At 41.0% G+C, this 18,703-nt stretch overlaps 2 long non-coding RNA genes across 4 annotated transcripts in view; one reads left to right on the top strand and one right to left on the bottom strand.

Moving 5' to 3' along the window:
• LOC139323252 (uncharacterized) overlaps window positions 1-12,486 on the bottom strand; it is a 60,242-nt gene extending 47,756 nt beyond the window's left edge. For 2 of the 3 annotated variants that reach the window (XR_011600972.1, XR_011600971.1), the window contains exons 1-2: window positions 12,199-12,486; window positions 64-238 (exon numbers count right to left, since the gene is read on the bottom strand). This is a non-coding gene — a long non-coding RNA (uncharacterized lncRNA). Of the gene's footprint in view, window positions 1-63; window positions 239-8,265; window positions 8,333-12,198 lie in introns of those variants that run through there. The other variant, XR_011600973.1, reaches the window with a different exon arrangement.
• The window catches only part of LOC139323253 (uncharacterized), a 118,802-nt gene that overhangs the window by 28,597 nt on the left and 71,502 nt on the right, over window positions 1-18,703 (top strand). The window lies entirely within an intron of this gene.

The following is an 18,703-nucleotide window of genomic DNA, read 5'->3' as shown; positions in this document are numbered from 1 at the left end:
AAATCATGCCCACAAAATAAGCCACACCCACAGAACCGGTAGTAAAAAAAAATTAGAACCCACCTCTGAGCGGCACCCAACTTTTTGGGCACCAGGGACCAGTTCTGTGGATAGGGAGTTTTCTGAGGACCAGAGGGGATGTGGTTTTGCATGCTGGCTGCATCCCATGGATGGGGCTTCATTTGTTTGCATGGCCCAGTTGCTGGTATGCTGTGGCTCGGGGCCAGTCCATGGATTGCTGTCCAATGAGAAATGCACAGCACATATATCAACCAGGTAGCTAAGTAAGCACAGGAACCTTGCACATCACCATGAAATTTCACTGAGGTTTCTTCCCCATTTTGAAAAAAACAAAACGAAACCAGAAACAAATGCAGAAGAAACGCTTAGCAGACAGCACCAGCCTGAATGGTGCAACGTAGCCTTTTTTTCCTAAACGGTACTGCCCATAATGGACCAATGTTTCATCTCTGAGAAATGCCTTGAGCGAGTGCGGTCTCCTTCAGAAATTTTGAAGAGATGGGAACCTCATTTCAAATTTTAGATGACCACAACCATCCACCCACCAGCTGTACAGACCAATTTTGTTTTTCAGTCAGAACCTTGAACGTAGCCAATTATTTTTATTACCCAATTGGATAGCTTTTGAACGGCGTACTCTGTACAGAACTGAATGCCTGAAAATAGTCTTTGAATAACCCTGGATTCCTTCCCAGAGGATTGCTTTACACCCTTGGCCTATAATTGTTTCCCAGCTAGCTATGTTGGCAGGGCCACCTCTACCAAGGAAAGCTACAGAACTGTAGGATGACCTCTGGCACAACAATTTGAAACACTTAGAGACCATCAAAGTGCAGTTGGTTTACAGCTTCTTCATCAACACAAAATGATCCCAACTGGCAATTAAAGACCGAGAATGGCAGAGTGGAGGCCTGGCCAAATTGCTCTCCCTTTTCCTTGTATCACTGGAAATAGTTCCTGGACACCAGATTTTTTTTCCTACTTTCACTATGAAATGATATTCCCAGATGCCGTCAAACAGAAGCCCATCTGTTTTGTCTGGATCCGCTCACATGTGGAGCTGCACGGTAGCCAGCTAGAAATAGATTTACATATTTTGTTTTGATTGTGGTTTAATTGTGTAATGAGTAAAATTAGGGTTGTTATATTTTTCCATCTGTAGTTCTTCCATATCACTTCCACTTGCATTCTAGAGCCGGGAGGGAGAGGTGGGTGAGGAATGGGAAGAGAGAATATTAACCTTCGTAATTTTCCATCTAGGGGTGGCTTATTTCATACACTGGAAAACATTTCCAGGATCTTTGCTTGCAGAATTTGGAAAAAGGAACCACAGAATGCAAGCTAAACACATAAAAGGGGTATGTTTTAATTTTTAACAAGCTTCTATGAAATGCCTCCAACTTTTATTGTGATAGTCTGCAACTAGGTAGTGAAAGTAAAGCATAGACATGACCAGGGGTGAAATCCAGCAGATTCTGACTGGTTCTGGAAAACTGGTAGCAGAAATATTGAGCAGTTCGGAGTCCCAGCAAACATCACCTCTGCCTGGCCCCTGAGTGGGATGGGAATGGAGATTTTGTAATATCCTTCCCTGCCAAGCCCACCAAGCCATGCCCACAGAACCAGTAGTAAAAATATTTGGATTTCACCACTGGACAGGACCCATTCTCTTTCCTTGATTCATTATCTTACATAGCCATATTTATTTATTTTTATTTTACTCTTTTATTTATATCCCACCTTTATTATTTTTATAACAGCTGTAGATTCAGACCACTTCCTGAGCACCCAAACTGTGATCATGTGATCAGGCCATTGGGACTTCACATCCAGGCCACACATAAGGCAGGGGAGGTCCTTTGTAACATCAAAGGGTTGCTAAGCTACCGGCAGTAAATTAAGGACTACCATATTATCTCAAAGGTGCTTTTTCAAGAGGCAAATGGACTGTATGGTTTTTCTTTGAAGACGTTTTGCTTCTCATCTAAGGAGCTTCTTCAACTCAGAGCTGAAGAAGAAAAACCAGAAAGTTCAGTTGCCTCTTGATAAAGCACCTTTGGGACAACCATGACCTGGATGACTGAGAATCTCCATAGACAAGGACTACTTAGTTCTAAACCGGAGCCTTCCACAGGTTATGTTTTTTAAAAAATCAAAATGGCAGGCAAACAGTATGATTGAATAAGAGCTGTGGTAGTGCAGTGGTTAGTATGCAGTACTGCAGGCTACTTCTGCTGACTGCAATTTGGCAGTTCGAATCTTAACAGACTCAAGGTTGACTCAGCCTTCCATGCTTACCGAGGTCAGTAAAATGAGGACCCAGATTGTTGGGGGCAAGATGCTGATTCTGTAAACTGCTTAGAGAGGGCTGTAAAACATTGTGAAATGGTATATAAGTCTAAATGCTATTGCTATTGCTATTGATGCTCCTTCTGATTTTTTTATGTAACACATACAGTATGCATCCATTATATATGTATACAGATAGTCCTTGACTTCCAATCACCATTGAGCCAGGGGTGAAATGCTTCCGGTTCGGACCGGAATGGAGGCAGGTGGTTCGGAGAACCGGTAGCAAAAATCCCTGCCCCCCCCCCGCTCAGCTGAGCTGCACAATCATCAGAGGCTTTTTTCTTACTTTTAAAAGCATTTTTTCTACAACCTCTTCGCCCAAAAAATGCTTTTAAAAGTAAAAAAAAAAAAAAAAAAAGCCTCTGACGATCGCGCGGCTCAGCTGGGATCTTCAAAGGCTTTTAAAAGAAAAAACCCTTTTGTGGGCTGAAAACTTGGCTATTTCACTTGGCCGTCTTGGATTGATGGGGGTTTTAATCTGGGTTTTATTGAATTTCTTAATTTTAACTTGGACTTTTGTTTTTATGGTTTGTCTGTTCTGTTTTAATTGTTGTGAGCCGCCCTGAGTTCTGTGGAGATAGGGCGGCATACAAGTCCCAACAAATAAATATATAAATAAATGCCTCTGACGATCCAAGCTGAGTTGCCTGATCGTCAGAGGCATTTAAAAGAAAAAAAGCCTCTGCTGATCAGGCAACTCAGCTGGGATCGTCAGAGCTTTTTGAAAGCATTTTTTAACAACTCTTCGCCGAAGAGGTTGTAGAAAAAATGGTTTTAAAAGTAAAAAAAAAAAAATGACCACGCCCACCCAGTCACATTACCCCCCAACCCACGCCCACAGAACCGGTAGTAACAAATTTTAGATTTCAGCACTGCATTGAGCCCAAAATTTGTTAAGTAAGTTTGCCCCATTTTACGACCTTTCTTGCCACAATTGTTAAGTGAATCATTGCCATTGTTAAATTAGTAACACAGTTGTGAAGTGAATCTGGCTTCCCCATTGACTTTGCCAGTCAGAAGGTTGCAAAAGGGGATCACGTGACCAGAGACACTGCAACCGTCATAAATACATGCCAGTTGCCAAGCATCTGAATTTTGATCATGTGACCATGAGGATGCTGCACCAGTGGAAAGTGTGGAAAAATGGTCATAAGTCACTTTTTTCAGTGCCATTGTAAACTGTCACTAAATGAATGGTTGTAAGCCGAGGACTACCTGTAACGGATAGAGCTTCCTTTGTGGCCGTGCATTGATTTTTTACCATCCCCTGCAGACAGTCTTTAGGTTGCTGATTCAGATCATGAATAGCCTTGAGCAACATGATGATATGAAGCCCCCCCCCCCCCCCCCCCCCGGTCTGTGTAGCTAATTGTTGTAACTCACAGATCCATAACTTTTTCCCTTGGGCAGTTCTGGAGGAGGTTAGAGGGATAAGTCACTTGTCACCTGTCCTTTCTTTAAATTGAATTAGCAGGTTACAGTGGTGCTGTTGCTGCTGTTTTAAATGGAGCCCAGAATAAATAAAGTTAGCATCTAGCTTAGCTGGAGGGAAAGGTTGTAAATTTTTATTTTCTTTCAAGGCTGGAGCAGCTTAATCGAAGATAACTCTTAGGAATTGTGAAACATACTTGGAGACTTAAATTTGAAAACAGAGAAGGTGTATTAACTGTAAAATGCAAAATGTTTGCATGAAATAAAAACTGGATTTTCAGTCTTGCCTACAAAGGTGATAGATCTGATTGCATGCTTCTCCTTTTCCAAAAATTCTGCTTTTCTGTTCAGTAAATCGTAGCTAATTTTTCATTATTATTTCTTTATCATCAACAAGCAGTCATACGCCCAATACCAACTGCAATAGCTTATGCATGCTGTGAAAATAACATCTCAATTAAGAGAACAAAAAGAGTAAATTCAGTATGTTATGTTCATGTCTAATGTATTGATGGAAAAAGATGGCAGGGGGGCTCTTAGAACCACTATGGCTACAGAGCAGATAAGATCATTTCAAAGCTTTCTTCCTTCCCATGTCAACAGAAAATAACAATCAACTATACCACACTATTTTTTTCTGAGTTGCAACCATGCTCAGAATAACCTCAACTCTTGCTATGAGGATATATGGAAGACATTCAGTTGTGGGAGCAGAGCTTTGAGATAGCACTAGCGCTGGCAATAGCACTTAGATTTATATACCACTTTATAGTGCTTTACAGCTTTACAGGTTTAAGGAGTCAGCCTATTGCTCCCAACAATCTGGGTCCTCATTTCACCAATCTTGGAAGGATGGGAGGCTGAGTTAACCTTGAGCAGGTCAGGATCGACTTGGCAGTGGGCAGACTTTGCCTGCATACTGCATTCTAACCACTGCGCCACCAGTGTGTCCAAAGATCTGGACAAACTCATCTTGCCATAAATGTCTGTCACCCAACTTTTGAAGAAAAAAAATCTATAGGTTAGAATTTCTTAAATTGTGGCCCTAGGACCCCTAGGGTCTCCCCAAGACCCTCTTGGGGTTGTATGAAAGTGGTAACTTCTATTTCCAGCCCCTTTGCCAAAGTAGGTTTTTTGTTTTGTTTTTTGTTTTTGTTTGCTTTCTTTCTTATCCTTGGAGTATTTTAGAATTTGTTTGGCCTATTTTGAAGGCATCTCTCTGGCTCTGCAGCCTCCTTGGCTGCCCAATCTGAAAAAGCTGCACAGGAGGAGTTCCCTCCTGAGTTCTTTTCTTGAAATTAATGGAAGTATGAGAAATCAATGAGGATGTAGACTGCAGAAAAGAGGATTGTAAGAACACAACCAGAGTGGTCTTACATACCTCAGCTACCTCATCACTAAGGTGAGCACAAAAACATTATTCAAACCATGAAAAGTCACCTCTATTTTTTCTCCCTTGGGGGGAGGAGGAGGAGGAGAAGGAGAAGAGAGTAAAGAAATATTTGGCAACCACTGGTCAAACTCTTTCAAGATTTTCCTCCTACTGGCAAGATTGAATTCATGCTTGAAGTTGGGCTCCCATTAAAGGACATTATTAATGCGTATTCCAAAGGGGAGTGAATGGAGCGATGTATTGGCCTTTTAAGCATCTCTGGTCCAGTTCATTTAGTTATGGCTCATAAACCAATGAGAACAGTTCTCCCTTGAGTTTGGTAGAGAAGTCCCAGAAACATTTCTCCTCTTCGCCATTCTGTTTTATACAACGGATAGCCAGAATTCCAGCTGTGTTGTCCTTATAGGAAGTCTAAGGGAATTTAACTGGGACTTTTTTTAAAATTAATGTTGCATGCTGTTTCTGTTTGGGTACTTGTTTCCAAGACATTTGGTAGGGCAATGCATTACTTAAAACTTCTTTTTTGCCACCAAAGCTTACTTATTGATCTTCTTTAAATGTCTGTTTTTATCTATCGGTGGTGCAAAACTATCTCAAATACATAATCCAAGAAGAGATTTTGCATTGACAAAGCAATCCCTGATTACAGCTGTCCTAAATGTACATTTTGTCAATATTGTATAGGTAAAAATTAGAGCATGCTTGCATTGGCTCCAATTTTCATATCCCAAATCATGTTGATATAACTTCTTTGCAGGGAAAAGGGAACCAACTGATGCTAAGTGTTCTTGACATTTTAAGACTTTGCTATCTCTATAGATTTCTAATAGTAGATCATATTTCTGTCCCAAACAGCTTTTTGGTGTGAACCAGAAATAACGTATCCATACAATTGGAGTGCCCTATTTACTCCTTTCATATTTTTCTGTGCCTTGTTTCAATCAGAAAAATATAAAAACACTTCAATTGGTTTATCTTACTTGGGAGCCAATTTGGTGTAGTGGTTAAAGACTCAAGGCTAGAGATTGGGTGATTAACAACTATAACTAGGTCAATAAAATGAGGCCCCAGATTGTTGAGGGCAATATGCTGATTCTGTAAACTGCTTAGAGAGGGCTGAAAAGTGGCTGAAAAGTGGTATATAAGACTAGTGCTATTGCTATGGCTATAACTGTTAAGGAAGTTGGAAGGAATCTTAGAGGTCATCTAGTCCAACCTCCTGCATGAGCAGGAGACCCTATATCATTCTAGTGGCTGTCCAATGTCTTCCTAAAAGCCTCCAATGATGGAGCACTCACAACTTGAGGCAAGTCATTCCTCTGCTTTATTGTTCTCAGTGTCAGGAAATTTCTCCTTAGTTCTAGGTTGGTTCTCTCCTTAATTAGTTTCTATCCATTGCTTCTAGTCCTGTCTTCAGGTGCTTTGGAAAATAGGTTGACTCCCTCATCTTTGCAGCAACCCCTCAAAGATAGGAACACTGCTATCATGTTTCCCCTAGTCCTGCTTTTCACTAGATTAGACATACCCAATTCCTGCAACCATTCTTCATATGTTTTAGCCTATAATTGTTTTTGTTGCTCTTCTCTGCCCTCTTTCCAGAATCTCAACATCTTTTTTAGATTGTGATGACCAAAACTGGATGCAGTATTCCAAGCGTGGTCACAAAATGTTGCCAAGAAAACTGCATGGATTAGTCCAGGTGGTCAGCAGGAGTCAAGATTGATTTTTTTTATATCACTTAGGGAAAAAGCCAAGTGGAATTAGCAGAATGCTCAGGGGAGGTTATAATTAATTTGTAGTTCTGGCTTCACATTACAACAAGGGTGTTTAGATTTTCAACACTGCTACATTTTTAAAATCAGTGTTTTCACTCCCAGTATTGAGTTCCTAGGAAGATCAATTCAAATGGCAGCAATATCACATCAAGGTAAATTTAAAAACAACAATGCCCTTTTAAAAAGTCTTAGTGTTCCTAATGGGTGATCATTTGTGTTCTTTGTCCACAGTTTTAATATACTGAATTATTCTTTGTTATTGATTACATCTAAAGACCCTTGGTCTATTGCCATAAGTAGCAGCCTGCAATTTAGAATCTATCTATGCATCCTTCCTTTTTAAAACGTGTGGCAAGGCTCCAGTTTAATAGGTGTTTAGAACTAGAGTAATTAATGTGAAATATCATATCCTCTAGCATTTCACAGATGAAAATAAGGACATTGTTATGTACTTGTAATGCCCCTGTTTTCACGCCAAGAACTGCAGCTCCCCAGCCTCACAATTACACGTTGCTGAAGGCCCTTTGCTAGCTGGATCTTATGCTCATTTACTTTTGCAGTAGTCAGACTTGCTTTAGTGTTTAAAAAAAACAACCCAAAGAGCTTTTGTTCATTAAGCTAAAAGATGCATTGGAAAAACACAATCGTCCTCCACATTAGTGTCTGTTCAGCAGTTCAAAACAACCTTCATTGCTCCATGTGCAACATGACAAACTGTGCATTTCAAGGTGATTTTAGCTGCATTCATTCAACCTGTTCACCCAAGGTTAAAATTGAAGAGTAGAAATGAATGTGCATCTTGACCTTATTGCTGCAGACAATCAAGACTTATGATGCATTATCAGACTAACCGATCCACATTTGCTAACATTTATTTTATCCCATTAATATATGGTGTAAAGCTGGGAACTTGGAATGTTGTGTTCTGGGCACTGCTGTTGTCTAGTATCATCCTAGGACATTCTAATGTTATCCAGGGAAATATGATCTCAACTCCTATTTATACACATAATTGATGGAGGATACCTTATTGAGCCAAGAACCTGCAGGAAGAACCTCCAGGAAGAACTTAAAGTATGGAGAAACTTCCTAACAGTGAGATTAATCAGTGGAATGACTTGCCTCCAGAAGTTGTGGGTCCTTCATCACTGGAGGCCTTTAAGAAGAGACTGGACAGCCACTTGTCTGGAATGGCATTGGGTCTCCTGCTTGAGAAGGGATTGGACTAGAAAACCTCCAAGGACCCTTCCAATTCTGTTATTCTGAATGGGGGATAAATATGGTAGCCCTCACCTTTGGGAGGGCTGCTTCCAGGTAAACCCACCAGGTAGGCATCAGAGCCCATTTGGTTGAGGCTTCTTTCCAACCGAAGCTAGTCCTGTATGAAGATGAAAAGTAATGAAAGGAAGTGATGGAGAAGACTAAGCAAGCAGGAGAAGGTGTATACTTAGAGGATGTGAAGGATGCATGTACTGACAGAATGCTCAAATTTTGATCCTGTTTTGTTGAACAGCAGGCACCTCCTTTCCAAAAACATTTAGCACGGTGTTTCTCAACACTTGGCAACTTTTTTAGATGTGTAGACTTCAACTCCCAGAATTTCCTAGCTAGCCACCTCTTAAAGTTGCCAAGCTTGAGAAACACTGAACCGATTTGGACATACAGATTAAGGTGTCTGTTGGAACTTCCACAACACCCAAATTCTTTGTTGTTTTGAAAAGCCTGCCTGCCGTTGTGCAGGTGTAGATGTGCCTCCCTGGTTTTTCTTCAAACATTTATTATTCAAGTATGTTGGATGCCTCCTTGACTATTTGGATAACATGTCACTTAATCTTCCAGGTTTAGCACCACTAAGGGCAGACCCAAACTGAAATAAAACCCTTTCGGGCTTAAAAGATTTTACAGATCAAAGGACTTCAGGGTCATTTATATGCTTATGCAGTATCATCACTCCTATTCTGGTTAATCAGCATCATCTACAAAGACATGCAGCATCTTCATTTTAATGTAAGTGTTGTTCCTCCCCCTAACCCATTCAAATCTGCCTGCAAAGTATAGACTTTTGTGGGGTTTTTTTCTTTTTCTTAAAAAAAAAAAAGAAAGAAACACGGCTCTTCTGCCAGTAGATTGCAATTTACATTATGCAAATAGGCATTATGCAATCAAGCCATTTTTACCGAAATCTGGCAAGGAAAGCCTGTTGATGAGACGCAAAAAAATAAAAAATAAATCCAGAGCCCTGATTCTTCCCCCTCCCGCTGCTCCCACCCACATTTCTGAAACGCTTGGAGGGGGAAACCTTTCCATTAAACTCCGAAAAGAGTCTAGTCAACTCAACCCTGAAGAGGTAAAATGGAGCCAGCATAGAGGATGAATGGATTCTGTGAGCTACTGAAGCTACTTTTTCAATTAATGGCTTTGTTTAATCATACCCCCTGTCCAGAGGAGGATTGTCTTACGGATAATTTCATTTGCCTAACGAGATTTTGCTAATTAAATCTCCTTTTGGTTGGTGTGACTCTCTCTCCCTACAGGGATATGGGGAAACGTTAGTGAATCCTCTTCTCCCCACCCCAAGCTCACCCCACTGTTGGATAAATAAACCTTTCCATTTTCCTACAGAAGGAAAACAAAACTAAAACCAAATCAGAAATGCTTGTCTCCCAACAGCAACTGGGAAATTAATTAGCTTTCAAAGCTCCCAGAAATGATGCTTTGTTGTGTGCGAGGCAAGGGTGGATAATACACTTCTGGCCTTCCAGCCAGCTTTAAAGCCAACCAGTTTTATTCAGCCTTCCCTCTGGTTTTCAAGCTTTCTGCTAAATCAAGGAGCTGCAGTTGTTTTGTCCACATTTTTTTCTCCTCTATGCGGAAGTGTGTCCCTGCAAATTCAGATCCTGGGTACAACCACTAACTCTGAAATGCTCTTCCAAACCAGGACCAGCATTGGATGCCAAGTAATTAACGCATCCCATAATTATAAAATGATGCTGGAAGCTTGCTTCTTCTTCTAATAGTTTGTATGACACTGGAATTGCAATTGCCTGAATATTTCACTGACTCTCTGGACATCTTCTCCATTGCTCTCCTCCATTTCACAATTAAATCCTTTCAGAGCTGTTCTTCTGTTCAGTCAGGGCTAGCTGAAATGGAAATAACAAGCGCTATCAGTAATGACACATATTGCCAGTTGGCTCTGAGAACGCCATCTTGGCCCAAGGTGTAGAAAGTTCATCCATACCCCATACTTTGTGATTTATTGTGCTGGCCAGGAGTAGAGTAGAGCTTCTTCCTTACATTTGCGATAGGGCAAGCCCAACACGAGTTTACAGCTCTCTGGGACCACTTCCAGACCAGTTTTAATCTCTCTCCAAGTAAACCACGGCTTGGAGGCATGATGGATTTTTAATGGAAGCCTGGCCAGATTTCAAGCCTCTAAAAAAGGGGCTCATCAAAAGCCCATTTTACCCAGGGACCCCCTCAAACCAAAAGTTGGCTCTGGTGCGTGAACAAGATGATTCATAATAAAGCTGGGTTCCAAATGGTGCAGATCCTTTTGAGGGGAAAACCAACTTTTTCCAGTGGAATTGGAAACTGGAAGAAAACAGCGAACCTCCTTCCAAATTGCAGGAATACATTGTCAGTTGATTGATTTGCTCTGCTGGCCATACACATTTTCTAGACTTTTTTTCAAAGGGAATGTTTCCCAGACTTTCTGAGTGACCAGCCAGTTTCTGTAAACAATATATTTCACAGGGTGCTTCTTGTGGGCACAAAAGTGAAGAAAACACTAGTAGAACATGAGTCAAATAATGACTGAACTACACAAGGTTTTTAAAAATGTCATATGTAGGTGGTCTTCCATTTTTTTCATTAATGTTAGTAGAAGCATGTGAGTGCTTGATAGAGATCAAGACTTTTCCACCAAAAGAAAAAGGCTATTCCTGCTACTTCCTACCCTGCCCATTGGATTTGCAAAATTCGGTTCCTATCTCTGACATGATAGTGGCTTAGAAAATTTTTAAAAATCCATTGGTGCCATGGAGAATGTCCTTATCTATTTTATAATTTCTTGAATTTTGCTTATGGAGGCAAATGTTTTGCCAGTCAAGGACTTGAAAAGATATTGAGGAGGTTTAAGGCATGCGCAGGTGACCTTGCGCTTCTGCACACTTTCTCCTACTGATCAAAAAGAAAATGGGACATACACAGCAACTTAATGTGGTGTATAATCTTATCCTTTGTTGAACTTTTTCTAAAGCCACAAGAGTAATTGGCCTCTCCCTCAAGTTCATGGTTGGAAGGGAAGCATAATGACAAGAATCTCACCTGTAAGTTGAAGGTATGGGGTCGGGAGGGAGTATCTCGACTGAATTGATTCTGCAGTATCTCAGTGATGTTGGGCACTTCACAATAATGAACAATATTTATGTCTCCCGACCAGTTCCTGCTGGTGTCAATGACAAATCCTTGATATGCTCTGTAGCAATTTGTGGCAATGTAAATCATAGCTAACAGTTTAATGAACTGTAGCTCTACTCCTTGAAGTTCTGCTCTTCCCTATGTGCTGTCCTCCTTTTAAATCAGTTCAGGGATACTTCACTTGCAGTGTGATTGGTGAAAAAATTGGCAAGGTATAAAAGAGATCTCTCGTGAAGCCTGAACTAAGCCCTCTCTTCTTACATTTAGCCCATCATCAGAATCTTGTGCAGGAAAAAGAAACACAACGTGCCATTGTTCAGTCTATGAAATGAGGGCTCCAAACAATTATTTTCTTCAAGTTAGCCTTTGTGGATGTGCGTGGGGTATTTAGCTGCTTGAGAACAAACTTCATATTTGAAATCCTTTTTCTACCTACCAAAAGTTTATTTTTCATTTATTTTTAAGCAGTGTGTTTTTTGTTTGTTTGTTTGTTTGTTTGTTTTTAAAAGCTGTCTGCTTTTATTCTCTTTATTTGGTTGCTTGGTTGTTAGTTTTATACTACATCTTTCCTTCTGGAAATCAAAGTGGTACCCACAGCATACCTGCCTTCCATTTTTCTCCACAACCTTTTATGGATTGGATTGGATTGAGTTTGGTTGGGTTGAGTTGAGTTGAATTGGGTTAGACAGAGAGATAATGATTATCCTACCTAAGGAATTTCTGTGCCTAAAAGTGGACTTGAACCTGAGACTTCCACAATCTCTCCAACCACTGACAAAGAACATTGTAAAAAAATATACTCACCACCGCAACAGCCAAATGTCTCCAGATAAGGCTAATGAAGTTCTCTAGAGCAACCACACCAAGACTCTTCTACTTGGGCCAGTTGATATATCCTTGAATCAAGAGCACTTGTTATATTTACTGATGCCAGATATTATCCCCAAATTTTCAACAATGAACAGGGAAAATACTTGCAGACAAGGCAGGAAGCTTGGGGAAACACTTGCAACTGGGGTTGCATTCAACAGCCCAGGGCATGTTTCTGCTAAAAGAAGACCAGTAGCCCCAGACAGAAAGTGTAGCTGAATTATTTGCCTGCCTAATAAAAGCAGTTCTGCCCATGTCTGAGGTGCTACAAAATGCCTTCAGAAATGTATCTTAAGCTGTCCCAACAGGTGGCCAGAAATCTAATACTCCTGAGTTCCAGCCTTATTGAATCCACATTAGTGAGAAACATTTGGCCAGGAGCCCAGAATGCCACCCTGGGTATAGAGGTGGGGGATGTTGCAAGAGGCGGAGGGCACAGCTCTGACACCAGTTCAGACTTTGTGAAACAGAAAAAACAAACAACAGGACCCATTAAGGGGAGGCGGTCCTGGCTTCCACTCCTGCCTCTTGAGCAATAGCACTGGTTGACTCCCAATTCCACAGGAAGCAAGAAAGGGAGGCCAAAATAATTGAGGCATCTTTGAGGAATTCCCCCAGAGGTCTGTAGGTTTGTAACCAAGATGTAGAGAATAAAATGCCTGTTCAGTTACAAGAACAGCCAAAAACCCACCAGAAAAATGACCATGCAGATGAGAAGGCATTTCTCCAAGATTCACTTGACGAAAAGCTTTACTATCCGTTTAAACTAAAGTCTCGTAAGTTGGGCTGATTAGATCACATCTGCAATTGGAGCAGATGTGAGCGATCTGGAGAAGCGTAAAGATTGAATGTTACCAGAATTTTGTCCCATCTGTTCTGACCCAGTCTTAGCAGAAGCAAGAAACAAACTTCTTGTCAGGAAAAAATCCCTCCTTATTTACCTCTAGTGAATTAATTGTATTCACCCACCAAAAAGTCCAGTCAGTAGTCCTTCAAGGAGTTAACTGCAGTAACAGTTCCTTGCGATAATTGCAAGGCTGAGAGCTTCCAGCCGAAAGGCTGCAAATTAAGTTCTGGCAAGCAGTCTTTGTGGCACGAAACACAATGAGCAAAATCTTCAGAAATACGAACTGTTGTCTCCTATGACAACCACTCCCCTTTCCTCCTATTTATTCCCCAGCCAGGGAGGGGCCATTCAGTGTCCACATATCCAATCCCAGGGGTGGGATTGAAAAATTTCAGCAACTGGTTCTCTCCCTGATTGCTGGGTGGGCGTGGCCATGGCAGCACGGCCTACTCGGCCTCCTGCACCATGGCAGTGGGGGACTGTCAGGTATGCTTCCTTCAAAATCCAGGAAAGAAAGACCCAACCTCCATATTTTATAGAGATTAGTACTTTTACTGAATATGAAATGATCGCAACCCAGGTAAAGCTGGAAGTGAGCAAAACGTGCGAAATAGCATCTAGATAGCATTTCCCCCCCCTGTGTTCATCATCCATCATCCAATCTAAAGGTCTCCCAAAGGTCAGGTGGAATCTCATCTGCCAACGTCATCCATCAGGAATTTGAGACGGTTGGTCTAACGCCTCCTTTGGAGAATAAGTTTCGTTTCTTGGAAAGACACCTCCTGCGCTCTTCCCTCCCCTCGCCCCCCTGACTAGTTCCCCCCCTCCGTTTCTTATGGCAGCTGAAGCAGTGAAAGCGGAGGCTGACATTCGGCCCCTCTGCAGAAGGGACGTTAGTCCTAAATAGAAGGAAAAAAGAGAAAGAGGAAACGAAATATGTACAAGAATTAAGGTTTATCTGGATATTTTGTATAGAATTGCTGTACTTTCTTTGGAGCCCGGACATCCCGTTTATTTACCCATTCAGCTTGAGACAAAGGGAAATGTTTCTAGGCCACCAGATATTGCACAGCGGAGACGAGTGTTCAGGTTTTAGCAAGCTAACATGGAATACAGGGTGTATACGTCTCAGCGTTTTTGGCAACTCTAATTCCACTGTTACTGGATTAATCAATCTAATTACACGAAATGGACCCACATACTTGGGACCAAGCTTTTTTGATTTTTGGGTAGTTTGTAAGTACTTAGTGGAGAGGAAGACTTTATCACCCACTTTATAGACATGTGTTGGGGACCTTTTTTTATCGGCTTGTGCCTAATGGGCTCGGTGTGCCTCATCTAACGCTTTTCGAGTTACTGCCCAAGTGCTCTTTAATTGTTCAATCCAGTCCATCAAAGAAGGGTTTTGGGGATCATCTTGCGGTAGTTCGGGGATTGGTATGAAATCTTGGCTCGATGCAACCTTAAATGGAGTGAAGCCGGTACTACTGTGTATAGAATTATTATATGCCACTTCTGCAAATGGTAATAAGTCTACCTAATTGTCTTGTTGGTAATTTACATAACATCTCAGGTATTGTTCTAAAACCCCATTGGTTCTTTCACAAGCCTCATTTGTTTGGGGGTGGTGACTGGAACTTAGCCCTTGGGCGGAGCCTATCAATTTCAAAAACTCCTTCCAGAAGTTGGAAGTAAACTGTACACCCCTGTCCGAGATTATTCTTTTTGGAGCTCCATGTAGTCAGTAAATCTGATGAATAAACAGTTTTGCAAGGGTTTTTGCTGAAGGGATCTTTGAGCAAGGGATGAAATGTACTTGTTTGGAAAACAAATCCGTCACCACCCAAATGACAGTACACCCTTCACTCTCTGGCAGGTCTACAATAAAATCCATAGATATTTCCTTCCACGGGGCATTCGGTCTAGCCACACTTTGAAGTAATCCAGGTGGCTTCCCTGGAGGTCTTTTAGCCGAGGCACACACTGGACAACTAGTGACATACGCCTGTATATCCTTCTTGAGTGCAGGCCACCAAAATTGTCTCTTAACCAAATGTAGTGTTTTGACAAATGCAAAGTGTCCCGCTGCCTTGGAATCATGGGCATATTGCAATACTGTTGCTCTTAACTTGGCCGGAACATACAATTTCGCCCCAATCCAAGCTAGTCCGTCATGGAGTGTACGTTCATTTGAGTGGTTTTTAAACCACTCATCAGTTTCCAGAGATTCTCGCAATTTTTTAAGTAAGTCTCCCGTGAGTTTTGGTTCGACTTTTGCCTGTGCTCTGGTAGTTACTGGTACTGCCAATTGAGTCGAGGGGATAATAGGCTGAACCACCTCCTTTTTTGATGCTGTTGTACTGAGGCAATCTGGAAAGTGCGTCTGCCATGAAGTTCTTTCCACCAGGAAGGTAATGTAGAGTGAAATTGAAGCGATTGAAATGTTGGGCCCAATGAGCTTGCTTTGGGGACAATTTAGGTGGTGTTTTTAATGCCTCTAAATTTTTGTGATCAGTCCAGACTTCAAAAGGGTGTTTCGCTCCTTCTAGAAATTGTCTCCAGGTTAACAGGGCCCATCTCACTGCAAAAGCTTCCTTCTCCCATATGGCCCATCTCCTTTCCGTTTCCGAGAGTTTACAGGACATGTAGGCACAAGGTTGTAGTTCCCCTTTTTCATTCTTTTGCAAGAGTATTGCTCCCACAGCTACGTCGCTGGCATCAGCTTGTACTACAAAAGGCTGTTCCATGTCTGGGTGTTTGAGTACTAGTTCAGCCGGAAACAGCCATTTCAATTTTTTGAAAGCGGCTTGACAGTCCATAGTCCATTCCAGTGGTTTCGAGGGTCTGGGCTTTACTTCACCTTTTGTTTTTAGAAGGTCAGTAATTGGCAGTGCAATTTTTGCAAACGAGGGGATAAATTGTCTATAAAAATTAGCAAACCCCAGAAAACTCTGTAACTGTTTGCGGGTGCGTGGTGCGGCCCATTCCAATACTGCACGAACCTTCTCAGGGTCCATTTCTATCCCATCATGCGATATGCGATATCCAAGATAGTTGATCTTGTCTTGGTGGAATTCATATTTAGAAAGTTTGGCATATAGTTCCGTATCCCTGAGTTTTTTCAGGACAGTTCGCACCAATTTGACATGGTCGGCCATGTTCTCAGAGTAGATAAGAATGTCATCCAAGTAGACTAGCACCCCCTTATACAGGTGCTCATGCAATACTTCGTTGATCAATTGCATGAATACAGCAGGAGCTCCCTGTAACCCAAAAGGGAGTACTCTGAACTGGAAGCATCCCAGTGGGCAATTAAATGCTGTTTTCCATTCATCCCCCTCTTTAATTCTCACTCGGTAGTACGCTTCTCTTAAATCAAGTTTGGTGAATACCTTTCCCTTCCCTAAATGGGCTAACATGTCCTTCATGAGTGGGAGGGGGTAAACATTTTCCACGCAAATAGCGTTTATATTTCTATAGTCGACCACCAAACGAAAGGAGCCATCTTTCTTTTCGCGGAACATCACTGGCGCCGCCACCTTGGGTTTGGCTCGTTCGATGAATCCCCGTTCTAGATTCTTTTTTTTTTTATTGCAAAAGTTTTACAATTACATTTTCTCCCCTTTTTTCCCCACCCACCACCCACCCCAAACTTCCAAACCTCCCTAACCCTCCCTAACCCTCCCCTCCCCCCAGACTTCCACACAATATACTCATATCCGATACAAAACCCCCCTTAGTATAAAACTTGTATAAAACTTGAACCCCTCCCTCCCCCTTATAATTTCTCTTTTTATCTTCATTACATTAAAAAATTTCTAATACATTATTTTCAAGTAAAAGCTATTTGATACTTCCTAGTTTGATATTTGTTCTGAACATATTCTATCCACTTTTTCCATTCCCATTCATAAGTCTCTTGTGAACAATCTTTTAAGTATGCTGAAATCTTCGCCATCTCTGCAAAACTGGCCATCTTCAAAGTCCATTCCTCAATAGTGGGCAAAGCTTCGTTTTTCCAGTATTTACCTATCAACAATCTTGCTGCTGTTATCATATACAATATCAATTTTGTTTCACCCAATGTAAAACCCTTAACTATACCCAATAAAAACAATTGTGGAGAGAATTGAATTTTTTTCTTCAAAACATTCTGCATGACCCACCAAATTTTTATCCAAAAAGCCTTAACTTTCCTACAGGTCCACCAAACATGATAATATGTAGCATTCAAACATTCACATCTCCAACATTTTGGCTGAACATTAGGGTACATACATGATAACTTTTTGGGGTCTAAGTGCCATCTATAAAACATTTTATAGAAATTTTCCCTCAAATTCTGCGACTGTGTAAATTTAACATTCTGAACCCAAATTTTTTCCCATGTTTCCAACATCACTGGTTCTTCAAAATTTTGAGCCCACTTAATCATACAATCTTTAACTAGTTCGGTTTCTGAATCCCTTTCTAACAAAACATTATAAAGCCTTTTAATATGCATTGGACCTTTCTCTTTTATGTGTCTAACCAATTCTTCCTCGTGCAACATAATACCAGTTTTTTGGTCCTCTTTCCATCTCAATTGCAATTGATTATATTGTAGCCAAGTTAAATTAATCCCTTCAGCCAACAGTGTCTGTAGTGTCTTCAGCTGCCATCTGCCCGCATCTGTAAAAAGAACCTCTTTATATAAAAACCCCCCGAGTGACATTATATTTGTATTCCACAAAATATGACCAAGATCCAGCCATAGCGGTATTTTATAATCCCATTTGAATCGGTGCTTCTTCCAAACTCTCATCAAAGAGTCTCTAAGTATATGGCTTTTAAATACTTTGTCGACTTTGTTATCATAAAATAAGTAGGCATGCCATCCAAATTCAAGATCAAAACTTTCTACATTCAATATTCCAGTCTTTTTCCTTCCAAACCAATCACTTGTTAGAGTCAAAGCTGCTGCATCATAATGTAGCTGTAGGTTTGGTAGTTTAAGACCTCCCCTTTCTGGAACATCTTGCATAATTTTCAATTTCACTCTCGGCTTTTTCTCGTTCCAGACAAACTTATTCACTCCAGCTTGCCACACTTTCAATTGTTTATCACTTTTAAGCACCGGAATCATTTGAAACAAAAAGAGAAATCTTGGCAAAATGTTCATCTTAACTGCAGCTATTCTTCCAAGTAGAGACAGTTGCAGTTTTTTCCAAGTCTCCATATCTTTCTGCACCTCTCGCCACAACACCTCATAATTATTTTGAAACAATTTCATATTTGATTCTGCAACCTGGACTCCTAGATATTTTACCCTTGGTACAACCTCAAAACCTGCCCTCCTTTCAAGCTCGTGTTTACGATCTTGTGTCATATTTTTAACTATCATCTTAGTCTTTTTGTGATTCAGTCTAAAACCTGAAACTTTACCATAGTCTTGTATAATGTCCTTCATCAGGATTATTGATTCCATTGGCTGTGTTAGGGTAACAACTAGATCGTCTGCAAATGCCTTTATTCTGTAATCCTCTTGCCTTATCGTTATACCTTTCAAGATATTAGAGTCCCGTATTGTATTTAACAAGACTTCTAGTGTTA

This window comes from Pituophis catenifer, unplaced genomic scaffold (genome assembly GCF_029215685.1).
Source record: "Pituophis catenifer annectens isolate HBS135680 unplaced genomic scaffold, rPitCat1.0.hap2 SCAF_12, whole genome shotgun sequence".
In the NCBI taxonomy this organism is placed as follows: domain Eukaryota; kingdom Metazoa; phylum Chordata; class Lepidosauria; order Squamata; family Colubridae; genus Pituophis; species Pituophis catenifer.
This window is presented reverse-complemented; position numbering and strand designations above follow the sequence as displayed.